Below are 12839 nucleotides of genomic sequence, written 5' to 3' on the forward strand. Positions count from 1 at the left end.
TAATAATAATAATATTAATAGAAGTCTTAAAACAGGACAGAGCACATTGGAGAGAGTCAAAAAATGCTTTCTGGCTTAAATCAAAAGTGATCACTAGTGATTCCATGGCTGCTGTATTTGCTAAGCTAATTACTCCTTTGCTCCATTACACATTTGTTTTATCTGAAAAAGAAATACAAGGAAATGGTTTAAAAAAAACTCAGAGAACAAAAATACACCAGTGAAAGATGTTTTCCCTCATCCTCTGTTCTTTCAGCCCTCTCTGGAGATGCCTCTGTTTACTATCCTTTGGGTGCTTTTCCAGATATGCTTTGCACATTCCCACCTATGTATGTAAATTCCTTTAAAATTTTAGTTATTTTTAACTTAAAGGGGTTTAAATCCTCAAGTGGCATCTGGCCGGGTAATATGACAGAACAAATCTGACTCCATATTAGATTTGTTCCTTTGAATTTAACCCTATGCTCTGTCACCTAGGCTTCATCTTGCTTGTAAAACAATGTTGCCTAGAGCCTGAAATAAACAGGAGACCCTATTCTGAAGGCTCTGACCTTTAAGGATATTTAACACTTTTTCATTCATTAAAAGATAGCAAATTGCAGAATAGAAAATAACGTTTCTTTTGTTGGAGGTTTACAGGGATCTGACCCACGCAGATAGCTGCAAGAAGAAAGGATTCTAACAAGAAGGAATTCCTACACTAAGAAGTTTGCACTAACCAAGCACATAGGAAAGGAGCCTGAATTGTGACTTGGGGAGATGGTTTTCCAGGACATTAGTTTGCCATCTAGGTCTACAGAAACTTGCTATTCCATGCCCCAACATCTGGTCTCCCAACTTATTGGCCTGTCCTGCACTGAGGAGAATTAATTTCGACTTGGTAACACTCCTATCTACCTAGAAAGCTGGGCACTGGAGCTGAGTGTTATGGAAACAGGCCAGCCAAGACAAAAGCACCAATCGGAGTGTTGGAGTACTCAGAATTATTATGCCGGTGGGCTCAGTGGGGCTTCGGCTCCGAAGTTTTGAGTACCTCCAAGACGTGCACATGAGGTTTTAAAGGCTTAGTTACAAGTAAGGGGGGATTAGCCAATAAGGCTCAAAGAACAAAAAGCAAGGAATCAGTACACTGGAGCTTATCAATTTGTAATAGATCACATTACTGACACTTGTTGAGCTTGGAATTACAAGTTAGGTTGTTAGGCCAATAAACTGACACTAAACTTCAGATTTACGAGATAGCCCAGCATAATTTAGATCAGTAAACTGACACTTATCACACTTAGATTTGTGACTTAGCTTTTTAGCCCAGCTGGACTTTTCCTTCACATGAGGACAGCTCTCCCACACCCAGGGAACTACTGTGAGCCCTTGATGTTTCCACTAGGGTGGGGTATGGTTTACCCAGGAGGGATGGGGACTATGCACCAACACTCAGGCAGTCTGCTCTGTCTGGGGCTCTGATCTTGTACCATCCCGCTCCCCGCCAGCCCAACACCTGGGACAGTGGAGCTAAGGCAGAGATCCTGCCTGCCTGTTTCCCAGCGTGTAAAAGGGGAATATGTGCTCTTCCCAAGGTAGTTCTGAGCGACAACACCTGCGGGTGCTTGGTTCTCAGAGCAACAGAAAACCCAGCTCCGCGTGGGGGCAATGGGTGTGATCTCCCTAGGGTTTCTGCAGAAGCATCAGACGGAGGGTTGGATCACGGTGGTAAAATTGAGCTGCGGGGCTTGAAGGGTAACAGAAGGGTACAGAGGCAGGTCTGCCACCTAGGGGTGCCCCAAAGGTAAAGCTTTTTTTCTCCATCTCCGCTAAGACCCTCCCTTCTCCAGAGCCCTTCCTTCTCTCTGCTCATCCTGTCCATCTGTATCCCTCCAATTTTCCCGTCCTCTCCACCCGCTCCCATCTTCTCCCTCCCTCGCTGTCCCACCTTCTCTCACAGAACCCAGAGAGGATCGCTGGCCCTCCTGCGCATGCGCAGTCAGTTCCAAGTGGTCCGCTGGTTGGGAGCTCCATATCTAGCCGGGGATCGGGCCCAAAGTCTTCTCAACTACGTCGCCCGGTAGGCCTTTGGTTCCTGCCTGGGGTCGGGGCCTCTGACTGTGGAAGTGCAAGGTGGGGGGCTCCCAGGAAAGGGGTCAGGCGGCTGCGGGAGGGCGGTCCGCCTGTCACAGACCCCAAGGGCGCTAGTCAGCCCGTGTTCAGATGAATTGCTCAGGCCAGACCAATCTGCCAGCGCCACCTGCCCCGGCGTCCCGGCCACAGTGTCCAGGGCCTGGTGTGCACCTGCCATCTCTCACCCAGCCGGGATCCCCTCAGTCCGCGGCTGGCGTCCCCTTCCCCTCTCCCTCCCGCTAGTCCTCTCCTCCCGGGCTTCCTCTCCACGTCCGCCTGCCCGTCCCCGCCCCTGGGCGGGCTGTGTCCCGGGCGGGCGGGGTCTGCGGACCCGGACGGGGGCGGGCGCCTGGGACTGGGGCTGGGGCTGTCCTCCGAGCGAGGCTGCAGCCCGCGTCCCCCTCCCCGCTTTCCCTGCCCCGCGACCCCGGGGCTGCCCTGCTCTCCCTTTCCCGCTCCCTGAGGACCAGCTCTGTGGCGTGGGCGCTGCTACCTGGGCTGAAAGCCTCCGGCTCTAACGCCCAGCTTCTCCTGGTGGAGTCGGGAAAAGGGAGCGTCACTGCTAAGCGAGGTTCTATCTCCCCCCTCCATGTTTCTGCCTCAGGTAAGTACCTTGAACACTTTCAGGTGTTATGATGGCGGTGCTTGTTGATGTCACGTGTTTTTATAGTGAGAGGGATTGCAGTGGTGAAAGCAGGGCTTGGTTCTGTTAAAAATGTGCTGAAGGCATGAGGCTGTGACATCCTCCTTCCTTCCCTCTCCCAGGGTGAAAGGAGTGATCGTCGATTTTAAAAAGATAGTTACAGTCCCTAACTAGCCCAGCCCAGCTATTGTGTGTTAACAGGAACAGCACCACCAGAGGCCTTGGAGACCCAGGGATATTGCAGTCCTAAAGTGCTCCTGGCATAGTTTGGCTTGTTTATGTTTTTTGTTTTTCTTAAATTGTGGGACAGACTAGTGTATAAACTGAAAAATAATTGTCAAGAAATAATTTTCATAGGACAGTTTTATTGTGATATAGTTCACACACCATGAATTCCATCCATTTAAATGGTACAATTCAGCAGCTTTTTGCATATTCACAGTGGTGCATGCATTATTATTCCAGAACGTTTTCATCACTTCAGAAAGAGCAGTGGAAATGAATGACCTATCCACCCCTCCCAAGTGGTGGTTCTAAAGAAATTTCTTGGCTATTCCTGACCATAAATTAACTTGTTATATTCCAAGAAAAATCTGGTAGGAATTCTAACCAGAATTGAAATGAATCTGTCTATCAAAACAGGAAGAATTTATAGCTTTATGGCATAAACTTCTTCTACCCATGAATATATCTGGGACCCTATCTTTTCATCTGACCAGAGCCTGGCCCATGTGAAGTTCTCACTACTTTTTGGGCTTGTGAATGATGAGATTCTATACATCGTTAGTTGCAACTGTAGCCTTTCACAGAAGACAAAAGTAACCTCAGTGAAGCAAGTGACTCTCTGATGGTCAGAAAGAGTGACAGCCAGTGCTGGAGTGATCCAGTGGACTTGGTGTTTGCAGCTAGATTTCTCGACCACCTACAGTTAAGGGGATTAGAGAGTTCTTTTATTTTTTCTTAATGGCGTTGCATTTATTTTTACTTATTTTTTAAAATTATTTTTTATTTAAGTGTAGTCAATTTACAATGTTATTTTCAAGTGTGCAGCAGAGATTCAGTTATAAACATATACATATGTATATATATATGTTTTAGATTGTTTTTAGTATAAATCACTACAAGAAATTGAATATAGTTCCCTGTGTTATATAGCAGGTCCTTGTCATTTATTTTATATTTACTAATTTGTATCTGTTAATCCCCCCTTTCCTGCCTGCTAAACACAGTTTGCATTCTATGTCCATGTGTCCATTACTAGGAGCACCGTTTTTCCTAGTAATATATGCTCTTTTGCTGCTTTCAGTTTCAGTAATTCCATCTTATCTGTGGGCGCTTTTCTTCTGGTGGCCTTAATGTGGTTTGCACACGTGGTAATAGAGATCTGTATTTGGGAGAACCCCAGGCCTCGTGTAGTCCCTGGTACAGAGTGCCCACTGAATTGATGCTTGAACTGGGAAAAAAGCACAGTAAATGTTGGAATTTCCACTATGGTTGAGAATTCTATAACCTCTTTTGACAAACTTAATATTGGCTGCACCCATTCTGGGTAATTTGGTGGAAATTCATGTTATGGTGGTGAAGAGACGGGGCCTTGTATGCTTCTTCTCTTTCTGTTTTCTAACACTCATTCTCCTGGGCCTTCCAGATCCTCCCCTAGAAGTGCCAGGTCTGGCTTGGTGCTGCACTGAGGCAATATTTGTTAATAAGGCCCTTTCCTCATCTCTTCTGAGCCTCCGGTTTTTTCTCTGCACAATGAGGGCTTAGACTAGATAACTACTTTTCAGTTTCTTTTAAAGCCATGTTTCCTTTGAGAAACAGAAAATGCAAATCTCTCCTCTCAAACCAACCCTTTAGATTTTGAAAAGTCCTCCAAGGAGTGACATAGCTCTTTGTGGAAAATGAATGTGATTGTGATTCCAGGTGACACAGAAAAGACTCTTCAGAGATTGATTGCAGGGAGAGGGCAGGAAAGGGGCAGTATGTCACACTTTCTAGTGTGAGCACTGGAGCAGGGGCTTGGATTTAATTAGGTGTCTGACGTGGCCTCTCTCTAATCTTGTAGAATGTGATAAACTTCTCTACCTCAGTTTCTTGATGTGTCAAGTTGGGGTGATAATATTTTAAGGCTTTTGTGAAACATTATGCACATAAGCCATTTGTGTATGGGTAGAAACAAGACCTGCTAGGGATTCAGGGATTTGTTTAAAAAAAAAAATCTTGTCCATAGCACTCTGTCTGTGTGTATTTAGTAGTTCCTGAAGGGTGAGGGTGAGTCTAAAGTCCATCGTGGGACAGGTGGCCCATGATTCTCTGTGCCCCTGAATGCCCCCTCCTCCCCAGTCCTCTTCCTCAGTCCAGGATGAAGTTCCCTAGTAGATTTACTCAGAGGTCTTGTGAAAATGGCTATTCATTTTATTGTTTCACCAAGAAGGGCTGCCATCATGACCTCAGCCCTCCCCGGCCGCCACACCAACCCGGATCCCACCCCGGTCCATGTCCACTGGCCCCGCCAACGGCGCTGCCGTACGTTTACCGTCTGTGAGACGCCGCCCCAGAAAGGATGTCGGCCGCCGACTGACGCGGCCAGAACTAGTGGCCCGGCCAAGCAAGCCGCCATCCCCAGCAGCAAACACCGCCATGGCCCCGGGCAGCTGCACACTTCCGGAGCCCGCTGCCTGCCCCAGAAGCGCACGCCAGCCCGCGAGGAGCGCGGCGTCTTTATCCATGGCAACGCCGCGGGGCCCTCCCCTAGCGCTTGCGTCTGCGTCCTCCCGAGGCTAGACGTGCGAGAGCAGAACATTCGGAGCCAATGGGAGCAAGGGCGCGGCCAGGACGGGGGTGGGGGGAGGCTTATGGGGCAGCTGGGCGGGGCCGGGGCGGGCGGGGCTGCGCGGAGGTCCTCAGCTGCAGGTGGCACCAGCCGGAGGCTGGGGCAATGCTGCCAACAGTGGGCGCGGCGGCGGGGCAGCGGGGCGGGGTCACCCTCACCTGTCTGTGTGCGGGGCTCAGCCTGGGCTCCGCGGCCTCCGCTTGCACCGGAAGTGGACCCAGGCTACCTGTGGGCAAGATAGAGGACTGAGCCCAGGCAGGCACGTCTGGCCAGGTAGGGCACCTGAAGTGCAGATCCGCCAGGCCGGCTGCCGGCCTTGAATACGCGCTGCTAGGCAGTTTCCAAGAAGACGGGATCTGTCCCAAGAGGGGAGGTAGGGCAGGGTGCCAGATGCCTGGTTGGGTGCGGTCTTACAGGAGAGCCACGTTGAGAGGGTGCGGAGCAGCCCCTGTGTTGGCGGGGCTAGGAATTTGGGGTATAGGGTGGGGATGATGTGTGCCATTCCCTGTGGTCTCCCAAAGAACTCGCACCCCCAAGCAAAGGACCCTGCTCCCTCCACCCTTCACTGCATCCCCTGCCTTCCCCAGCACCACCGCCCCTGCCCCCGGAGTGTCCCATGACCTCTCCCCACACCAGGCACCGTCCCTGTTACAGGTACTTATCTCCTGGTGGTTCCAGCCCAAGGGTGGGGGCTGTATCTGACCAGTTAGGATGCCTGGAGCCTTTGTATGAAACCTCAGACTATAATGCAGGCGTGCACAGAGGCCCCTCAAACAGGGTTCCCTGCATTCCCTCCCCACCACGCACCCACAGCGCAGCTGCCACACCAGGCCAAGCCTGCTGGAGGACCGCTGTTCCCTCTCCACCTGTCCCTGACCAAGGGTGCACCGCCCACACTGCTGGGTATTTAGTGGGCCTTAGAAGAGCAGCTGGTATTTTCATGGACAAATATTTGCTCTTTTGGGAAGAGTTGAGTGCAAAGGGATGTAGGGTATGCCTTTTCTGTTGTCCTGGAACTGGTGACTAGGATGCAAACTTAAGTCAAAGCAGTTTTTAGAGAGAGCCGCAATATATCTTACCCAAAGATCACTGTTCCCCTACAAAGGCAACACCACCTGGCGGGTGGGGTCCTGGTCCCTCTTTCTGGAGGTTGGGCTTTGCACCCTCCAGCTGGGACAGAGCCCAAAACAGCTCTGAACACGCTCCAACAGGCTTTCCCAGCACAAACTGCCTTTATTTTGAATCTGGCTGAAGGAAGCAGCTGAGAAATCTGGGTAAATCTTCCTGGGTGTAACCATGCCTTTTGTGCTGAATGAAAGAGCGGCTCTCCACATGCTAACAGCTTAGAACTGAATGTGTGTCGAAGCCTTCATGCATGTAGCATGTTGGGAACAGCGTTTCATGGTGAGGGGAACTCTATAACTTACATGTGTATGGGGAAGCCCTCACTCCAACAGGGTTTTCCTGCACAAACTGCCTTTATTTCGAAATTGGCTCTTGCTGAGAAATCTTGGTAAGTGTTCTTAAGTGTAGCCATGCCCATTATGCAGGATGAAAGAGCGGCTCTACACTTTTTCACATCTCAGAAATGAATGTGTGTTGAAGCCGTCATTCATGTAGCGTGTTGGGAACACAGAATTTAGTGGTGAGAACTATGTAAATTACATGTCTATGATGAAGCACTCTCTCGAGCCGGGTATTCCAGTGCATACTGCCTTTATTTCGAAACTGGCTTCTCAGAAGCCTGTGGTCTCCACTGCAGGTCTGTCTCCAAACCCAGGGCCAGCATGGTAACTCTGCTCCCCCTGTCTATTCTGGAAGTTCTAGGTGTCCTCCATGGCCCTTCCACCATTATGTTTTTGGAAAACCCCGCAGATGGAATGGGCCTGAGAACAGGAGAGCTGGATGCCAGAAGCCACTGCCCAGTGTGAGGCTCCTGGGAGGGGCATCTCCTCTCCGTGGGCTCTGATCTAACCTCCCCTCTCCCCCACCCCCACCCCTCTCCTCCTGCATTTCCTGATTGATCCCTGGATAATGGTCCATACCAGGAATGACCTGGGAGAGGTTTTATGAGTCTTTAAGTGGAAAAGAAAAAAAAAGAAATCTTTAGACAAGTTACTGAAAGTAACTTCCAGCTTTACCGGGAAAGACCTCATTCCAATGTTTAAGGCTAGTTGACAGGGTGTCAAATTGCTTAACCACTCACATCTGAGCAAGTGCTACCTCTCTCTCCAGCTCCCCGCAGCATCCACCTGTGGCAACTTGGCCAAAAGAAGGCAAGAAAGCTCTTTCCCCTCGCCAGCACCAGCGTGGCTTTGGAGTCAGTGGAGGCTGAGAGAAAGAGCCCCGCCCTGAGGTTTGAGGGGCCTCCAGCCACAGCCAGAGGAGCGGGGCTTTTCAGAGTGGCCCAGCAGGGAAACCAGGCAAGGCCACCTGGCCCAAGTCTTCCCTGCCCAGAGAGCCCCATGAACTGCTTTGGGCCACACTCCCCGTTTGGGCCCCCTGCAAAAAGTTACCACGGGAGCCACACCTGAGAAGGCAGAAGGACAGCCCTTTAGCCTGGGGTCCCAGCAGGTGTGTCCTGTGAGACCTGTGGCCACATAAGTTCCTTGTCTCTCCAGGTCACTGAAGGGACTGTGCTGGGCATCTTGGTGGTCAGGGACATGGGAACACCTCTAAACTCTGAAGAAGGACAGAGAGACTCTTCCTGGAAGCAAGGATTCCAGGGAGACACCTTGCCCAGAACTGGGGGACTGTGTCCTGAGTAGACCCCTGGGAGGCAATGTGGGGCTGTGGGGTCCTCTTCTGAGAAGGGAGCAGGTGAGTTTTCCGGGGGTGGGGTCCTGCTTTGTCCAGACATGTCCTTGTGTAAGACTCATTTACAAACACCTCCAAGTCCACCTAGGGGTGGCCCCAGAGGTGGGGGTAGAGGAGGAGAGTGAAGGGTGCAGACTTAGGGCCCCCTGAGCCACCCAGGGAGCCAAGGGTCAGTGGGAACATCTTGGGAGTCTAGTGCAGGGGTGGAGGACGAGCACTAAGAAGATGCCAAGTCATGCAATAAAGTGACCCATGACCACGAGACACAGGTGGCCGTACACCAAAAGAGGCAGATAGAAATTTAGACCCAGGATCTGAGAACCTTGAGAGGGGCTGGAGGGTCCCAGGAACCCTCAGGAACAGCTCTTCTAGGGGCACAGACATCCCAATACACACATTTCTCATGGAAGCTTTTTGGGGTGCAGAGTGAGTTACCAGGATCCTGAACTTAGTATGGAATCCCACCCCCTTGTTCATCACGGTACCTGGCAATAAATTGCTGTCATTTGTCCCTGGACATGCACAGGGGAGCTGACTGCTATGGGGGTCACTGCAGGACTAGAATCTTCTGGTGTCTGCTCTGTGACCACAGAAACCCAGGGGGATTTCTCAACGGGAGAACCTGGAGACCATGCCTGCAAGGACCACCCTCATGGGATGGCCAAGGGGCTCGTGGTACCCAGGTCACCAAGTGACGAAGTTGTGAGGTTGCCTGGGGTATCCTGGGGGCATGTAGATTTCTGAGGTCAGCACGTGGGCCCAGCACTGCTGGATGGTCTGCACAAAGAGGGGCCTGCCCTCCTAATGATGGCTCTTAACACCTGCAGGGAAACTGCTCCCAGGGCTCCTGGAGGTCCATATTGAGAGTGTCCTGCCAGCCTTGTGGGGTCACCTTCCCCTGATGCAGAAGCAGACCTCTCTCCCTTGAGGCCCAGGGGACACCTGGCTCAGGTGCCACCTGTGTGCCCTGGACACGCAGAGCCCCAGAGCTCTGGCACAGCCTGGGGTGTGGTGGTGTCCGGGCAAGAAAGGCCCTGGGAAGGGGGTCATTCAAGGGCAGAGGCCACTCTGCAGGGATGCTGGAACTGGCAGCAATGCACTGCTTCAGTACTCCCTTGGGTTGGGTCTCCAACCTGTGGGATGGAAGGGCCACTCCTTCCTGCGGTGCAGTCGGGGGAACTAGATCCATCGTCAAGGTCAGCCCTGAAAATGGAGGCTGCGCTACCTCCATTCCTGGAAAGAAAATCAGTCCCCTCCAGTCCAGGTGATTCAGAAAGTCATTCAGCAATGTTCGGGGCCCCCACTTTAGGCTTTGAATTAGAGCTGAGCGGCTTAGGAGGCCAGATCCCTGTCCGTGGCTCCAGGAGCAGGCTTTCTGCTGGGGGACAGGATCCTCACAAACACCTGTGTCTTTGTGGGACACTCCCCTCTGACAAGCTGGGAGGCAGGGTGCAGTTGTGGGAAATCGTGTTTACATGAGCAGAGGGCCACCATGTGGTGGGGGCACAGGAGACTGTGAGAATGAGTCCCACAACCTTTCTGGAATCAAAAAACTGGCAAATGTGAAAAAGTGCATAATTTGTTTTATTGAACAGGCTGCTTATGTACGTTTGGAGGACCAGGTTCAAGGACTCAGCATCCCTCCAGGACAATAGCCTCAAGAGAAGAACAGACAGAGCAGGAGGAGATCTGGGGTTTCTCCCAGGAATGAGGTGCAACAGGGATTTCTGCAGATTTGCAAGGAGTCCCCGACCACTGAGCATGGGGTTACAGCCCCACGAGCCCCTGTCATGTTTGGCTTGGGCTCTGGTTCTGGCCTGCTCATGTATTCTTCCAGCAGAGTTCCAGAAACTCAGAGGGTGGAATTAGAGGGGCTGCGTTTGGAACCTAGTGAGGAGTTGGAGGGTCCTTTATGTTGAGTCCCTTCATCCTAATCACCGTAGCTGAAGCCCAACACCCCCCAGGCCCCCATGGTTGCCGTGGAGGGAGAACAAGCCTGGCAGGCGACCTAGGGGTCCCACTACTGTGTCCTTCCCTTGTCTTCGTTCCCTTTCACCCCGGAAGGTGTGATTGTCTCGTGTCATGGTGGCCTCCACAATGTCCCTCCCAGTAATCTCTCTTCTCCATCAGGTGGGGTTCCCAACCCCGCTCAGCCTTCTCTGCATGGATGCTGAAGGACCAGGCCCACCTGAAGTTCTGAGCTCGAGCAGTAAGGTGGAAACAAAGAAACCAATGGAAAAAAGAAGCAAGTGATTGTGGCAAAGCTCCCCACCACAGAGAAGCTGCCCTGAGTGGAAGGGAGAGTGTGGGCATGCCCGTTTGTTTCCTATCTCCCAGTGCTCTTAGCTTTCTTATTGCCTACCTGCATGGTTACAACAAAATGATCTGCAAAACTGAAAATATTTACTCTCTCGCTTTTACAGAAAAGGCTGGCCAGCCTCTGGTCCGGTACCAGGCAAGAGATTGGAGTTCCTTTCCAGTTTGGAAACATCTTGGCAGGCCCAGGTTTGCAAAGGTCTTTAAGAGTAGTTACGGAGTTTTGCTTTTAAACTTTTTTACGGCTGTAAATACTTGTGAGATGTGGTTGTGATGTATAATTCTGAGTTGGGATTTTCTCAAACTGTTTCTCACTTCTTATACCAGACATTCCTAAATTCCAAGTGGAACTGCATATTAAGGAAGCCATGGAATTTAGCAAAAGGATACAGATCTCATTTCCTTTTAAGCATCGATGTACCTCCATCATGGCAGTATTTGTTATGTGTTATTGATAGGGGAACTAAGTAGTAAACAGATTAATAGAAAATAGGGGATTTTAGGTACACAGGTTCATCTTTTCAACATTGTTTGTAATATTTGCAGTTTAAGATGACCATTCCTGAGAAACAGGCAGCCTCTTAGAATGAAATAGCATTTCCTCTGAACCATAATTAATTTTTATTTTGTAGACAGCGGGAAGGGTAATAACACATCACACATTTGGGGACGTCAAAGAGAAAATGTAACTTTCTGGGAGCGCACTCCCCCGCCTCCCCCTGCCCTTTTTACTGTCCCATTCTCCCTGGAAGGCTCTTTCTTATCTTCTGCTCATGGCTCCAGTAACTCTTTCTTCCTCCTTGTTCCTCAGCTGGTAAGGTTAGTTTTCTACTTTGAACAAGCAAACAAGCCAACAGAAGAGAAATTTCACAAGCAACTCCCAGCACATCCGCTCGCCTTCTGATGTCTGTGACCTCACTCTCGGTGCCCCACTGCTTATTAAAAGTGGCATCGAAAGCCAGTTCCTCCAAAAGTCCCCGAGGCCCCATCCCTCCCATCTTCTCTGGGTTGTCACTCCCAAAACCATCCTCTCTTTCACTGCCTCATCTATTTTGTTCTCCTGCTAGTTGGCACCATCAGTATATAAACGTCCATCCTCTTAAACCAACAGCACTCCTTGACCCTAATTCACCCCCACCAATTGCCACCCTGTGTCTTTGCAGCAAATCTTTAAGGAGCTGTTTAAACTCACTGTCTGCATCTTCTCTTGAGCCATCCCCTTTTACACCCATTCTGGCTTTTCGCCTGATCCCTCGCTCTATGGAAACTGCCCTGTCAAGGCCATCAGTGACCCCATGTTGCTAAATATAGTGGTCAATTTTGACTCCTCATCATGCTTGGCCCCTCGGCAGCATTTGACCCAGCTCTTCCATCCCTCCTACCCCGTGTTCCTGCTTCACTCAACCCCCAGCCCATCTCTCTGTCTGTTTCTGATTTTGGCCTGCTGGCTGGTCCTTTGCCAATGTCTCCTGTTTTTTCCAAACATATACTGTGGGTGTTCCCCAGGGTGGGTTCCTGGGCCTCTCCTCTCTCTCTCTGCTATTCCTTTGGTGGAAGCAACCCAGCCTTGGAAATTGGCATGCCATCAATTTCTCGATTTCTCCAAAATTCCCTGATTTCCCCTTTCCATCTGAGCCTTTATCCCTGAGACTCACATCACATTCTTTTCCTTTCATTCATCTTGCTTTCACATTCATACATATGTTCTACTATGAAATTACTTTTCCAAATTTTGAATCAGTACATATATATCATGTAAAATGCTCAAATATGTATTATTTCCACTAAGATGCTAATTCTACCTTAGAACATTTCTGCACTTCTGTATTTATGTGAATAAAGCGAATAGTATTTCTACAAGCCTCATAGTTAAACACTGTTAGTTTGGGGCTATTATGTAACATGAAATAATGGTACATCAACATAGTCGTTTTTCATTTATTTTTATGTAACACCGAGATGAGGTTTTTGCCCTGAAGACTGGTTTTATTGAAATTTTACCTACGTTACGGACAGTCAGTTTATGTGAAAGCCCTCATTTCTCCCCTTTTTGATATATGCTCCATTTGGCTATATATAACATATAACTTGGCATGAAACAAAATTCCCAAATCA

The 12839-nt window shown here is 50.0% G+C and overlaps 1 protein-coding gene across 1 annotated transcript in view; it reads left to right on the forward strand.

Moving 5' to 3' along the window:
- The window catches only part of LOC140688318 (uncharacterized), a 136633-nt gene that overhangs the window by 118939 nt on the left and 4855 nt on the right, over positions 1-12839 (forward strand). The window contains exons 15-19 of the mRNA XM_072946943.1: positions 7827-7947; positions 8213-8411; positions 10004-10120; positions 10539-10713; positions 10832-10913. The gene's annotated coding sequence lies outside the window, so the exon portion shown is untranslated. The remainder of the gene's footprint in view (positions 1-7826; positions 7948-8212; positions 8412-10003; positions 10121-10538; positions 10714-10831; positions 10914-12839) is intronic.

Source organism: Vicugna pacos, chromosome 22, assembly GCF_048564905.1.
Source record: "Vicugna pacos chromosome 22, VicPac4, whole genome shotgun sequence".
NCBI lineage: Eukaryota > Metazoa > Chordata > Mammalia > Artiodactyla > Camelidae > Vicugna > Vicugna pacos.